This window comes from Lynx canadensis, chromosome X (assembly GCF_007474595.2).
Source record: "Lynx canadensis isolate LIC74 chromosome X, mLynCan4.pri.v2, whole genome shotgun sequence".
NCBI classification, from domain to species: domain Eukaryota; kingdom Metazoa; phylum Chordata; class Mammalia; order Carnivora; family Felidae; genus Lynx; species Lynx canadensis.
Genome location: NC_044321.2, coordinates 120,265,022 through 120,268,009, shown reverse-complemented (window position 1 = coordinate 120,268,009; position 2,988 = coordinate 120,265,022).

Genomic DNA, 2,988 nt, shown 5'->3' with positions numbered 1-2,988 from the left:
TTAGAGATCTGTTTTCCTTTGAGTCTTGTTGCTTAGACTGAGAATTGTCTGTGGGCAAAGACGGTTTAATGACACTGACATTCATGAAAATACAAGCACTTCTAGAATGCAAAGAATATTTCACACCATTTTGCATCCTCACCGTGGGCATCCTCACCCTAACAGCATGACCAGCTTTAAGGCCAGCAGACGTGGTCTGTAAACACCCAGACTTACCCAAAAGAGACATACAAGGATGGCTCATTGTGTCTTGGGACAATTCTGAGCGATAAGTCAGGCAGGAAAGGTCCCACCTGTTAGACTGAAATAATTTGGGGGGACAGAAGCAGACTTGAATGCACCTTCCGAGAACGTGTCTGTTTGGGTCATGAGTACTTAAACCAAAGGACAGACCGAGACAACACACACTGCCGAGATCCTGATCCACCCCGGCCAGGCAAGGCCAGGACGCTGACCCGAGCCTCTGGGCTGGAGCTGAGCCTGGCCTTCACATGCTCTCAACTTGTCTCGTCAGGATGTGGCCATGAAGGCCTTGTTTGGGCCCAGCCTGTACCGTGCAAGCGCGCTGTTGCTAGAAGTGGCAGAATCCTAAAGGGCCAAGAGAGGGTGTTTCACCAGGAAAGTCTGTTTCTCTTGGGATGTTTGTGTCTGTGTGTGTCTTTTTCCGTGTGCGTGGGTGGGAGGCATCTGTCTCCATCTTCTCCAGTTTTCCTCTCTCACTTTGCCTGGGCACCTGTCCCTCTCTGTTTAGGTTTCTGTTTTCTTTTCCTTCTATAAAAAGCCAGAAGGTAGACCAGAAGGGGATTTTGTAGTGTTTGTTGTACTTAACTGAGGAAAGGTTTATGTTGCCCTTTCCCCAAGAAGACGCATGGCATCTTACTAAAAATCAAAATAAATTGTGAAGTTTAGATTCATTAAGGTTACATTGCCCTGGATATGAGAGATTCTACATGGGTATGGGGGCTGCTCATTTGGGGAGCCCAGGCAGGTTAGGAGCAGGGCTAGATCAATGTGTTAGAACCCTGGCTTGGGGTTTGCTAAGAACTCAAAGGGCAGAGTAGCAGGTGTGGGTGGGGCCAAGGAATCTGCATTTTCAACCAGCACTCTTGGGACTGGAATGTGGAGCTGCGCTTTGTTAGTGCTGGGCCTGTCTAGAATCTGGAGTCTTCCTCACCTCCAGCACTCAGAAGACAGGACTCTGGCCTGTGAGCCTCCAGTATGGGATCCCACTGTCTTTGCTGATTGTCAGACTTCTCGGAAGAGAATTCACACTTTCTAGTGATTTTCCAAGGGGTCTCTCACCCAAAGAAGGCTGAAAATCACTGCTCATCAGGATTCTAAACATAGATCCAGGGACATTTTTGGGGAATGGACTGGACTGTGCAAGGCACGGTGCAAGCTGCTTCTACTTAAAGGCTCAATGGGGGAGGGAGGATGGGGAATGGGGTGAGGCAGCATTAGTACCCAGAGGGGGTGCTGTTCTGGCAATCTCATCTGAAATCCTTTGGTAAAGGAAAAATGTCGGGCCTGAGGTTTAAGAGAAAATATTTCACTGACCAAAGAGACCGGAGGGGGCTGGCAGCCAGGCTAGGCCAACGCTGGCTGGAGGGCGTCAGTTGGAACAGGGTGGGACCTCCGGGAAGAGGGCCAGGATTTTGGGGGGGGGGGGCGGTGGTGTTTGAATGGGACCATGGGCTTTGGGCCGCAGGCAAGCGTGTGTTTGTGGGGGTAGGATGGAAAAAGACATGTAATTAATCACCCAAATATAGACTAGAGGAGGCAGCAAAGGAGTTTAAGGGGGGGGGGGCACAGGAGCAGGAGATATGGCCCCCCAGAAGGGTGACAGAAAAAGCCCTGTTCAGACCCAGAGCCTGGAGCTCATCTTCACACAGCAAGGGCTGCCCCCCCTTGCGCTCCCTCACAGTTCTTGGACTCTGGGCTAGTCCCCCATCCCTCCCCACCACCCTGAGGCTCAACCCCCACCCAAAAGAAAAGGAGGAACTCCATCAGCAGGAACTGTCCTCAGCTCATCCATCCAGCGCCCCTGACTGCGTCTCAGCCCCTCCCCCAGACCGGGTAAAAGCCCTTTAACCTTCCCAACGCCCCCTCCCCCTTAGCCTCCATTGCGCTGGCGCAGGGGTCCCCTCCTTCCCATAACGACCAGTTCCCACTTCCTCGTGTCCCCTCAAAAGCAGCGTAGGCCTCGGCACATCTGTGATTCCCGCTCCGAGCGCCGGCCCCCGCGAGAAGGCCTTCGGGCCTCCTCGTACCCGCCATATGAGACTCGTCCTTCACTCTGGATGGCCTCAGGGCCGAGCGGGCCCCGAGGCGCCCCCCAAAAAACGCTTGGCCGCCCCCCACCGCACACTCTGCGGAACACTCACCCTAGCTTCGCGCACTCTCCCAGGCCGCCCCCCTGCGAATCCTCCCGTGGCCCAAACGATCAGCCCAATCCTGCACACCCTCCCGCGCCCTGCGCACATCCTCCCGTGGCCCTCACGCTCACCCCGGCCCCGTGGCGGCCGACGCGCGGACCTCGGCGGAGCGGCGTTGGCGCGGCCCAGGCAGGCCCGGCGTGGCAGGAAACGCCACGGAGCCGCCCGCGCCCGGCTGAGCCCAGCAGCCCCGCGGCGCGTTTCCGGAGCCGCGGGCGCAGCCGGGGGTAGTGGGGGATCAAGGCCCGCCCCGGCCCCGGCCCCGCCCGGTCAGCCAGCCCCAATTGGCCCGGAGAGGGGGCGGGGCGGGGCGGGGGCGGGGCTGAGACCCAGGGGGAGGGGCGGGCGCGACTGCGGGGGATCTGCGCGTGCGGGCCTGATTCCTAAGTGGAGGAGGGAGGAGTGGAATGAATGTGGTAATGAGTGAGTGAATGAATGAATGCATGAATGAATGAATGAATGAATGAGTGATCGAAGCAACCAGCCCATGAAAGAAGGAACGAAGCAATGGAAAGAACCCTGCCCCCTCGGACGCCTTCTGGATGCTAGTGAC